The sequence below is a fragment of the Propithecus coquereli genome, unplaced genomic scaffold (assembly GCF_000956105.1).
Source record: "Propithecus coquereli isolate 6110/MARCELLA unplaced genomic scaffold, Pcoq_1.0 Scaffold118, whole genome shotgun sequence".
Classification (NCBI taxonomy): domain Eukaryota; kingdom Metazoa; phylum Chordata; class Mammalia; order Primates; family Indriidae; genus Propithecus; species Propithecus coquereli.
Genome location: NW_012135858.1, coordinates 7,143,007 through 7,143,817, shown reverse-complemented (window position 1 = coordinate 7,143,817; position 811 = coordinate 7,143,007).

Genomic DNA, 811 nt, shown 5'->3' with positions numbered 1-811 from the left:
ACTTAATATATCTCTCTTATCTCTCTCTCTCTTTCTCGTTTTTTCTCCAAATGCCTTTAAGATTTTCTTTGTCTTTGGTTTTTCAGCTGTTTTCTTATAAATTACCTAAGTGTAAATTTCTACTTAGGATCTTCCTTTGAATTTGTATGGTTTCTTGAATCTGTGAAGTTTTCTTCCTTTTTTTTAAATCAGTTATCACTTGAAATCTGGACTTCCAAATAAAAGTATACTAGATTTAGTCACTGTACTCTCTCTGTTTCTTATCCTTTTTATATATTTTTTATCTGTCTATCATCCAGTCTTGATATAATATTGTCTACTCTTTAATTCTCATTTATGCACATCTAATCTGCTGTTAAAACTATCTATAAACTTCTTTATCCTGTTTCTCAGAATTTATAGTTCTAGAATTCATATTTTTGTCTTCTAATATTTTAGCATTTCTAATTATGTGTCAAGATTGTTAATCTTGTGTGTTTTTAAAATGACCTGAAGTATAGTAAGCATTGTTTTTTTTTAAAGTTTGTATTTGATAGTCTAATATCAGGAGCCCCACTGATTCTCTTTCAGTTTTCCCTTTTTTTCCTCTTGGTTCTGATTCATATTTCTTCATTTCCTTGGTTGTCTTTCATTCTATGCTTGGCACTATAGTTCATAATTTATTTGTAGATATAATTTGGGGTTTCGGATATTGTTTTCCTGTGTTTTGGCACCTGGGGGAAATTGCTATCCAGAATACTTTAATCCAGTTTGAGCAGCAAATATGTCCTGGGTCGTGACTAGCATGGACTGGTCTGTATGAGGACTAATT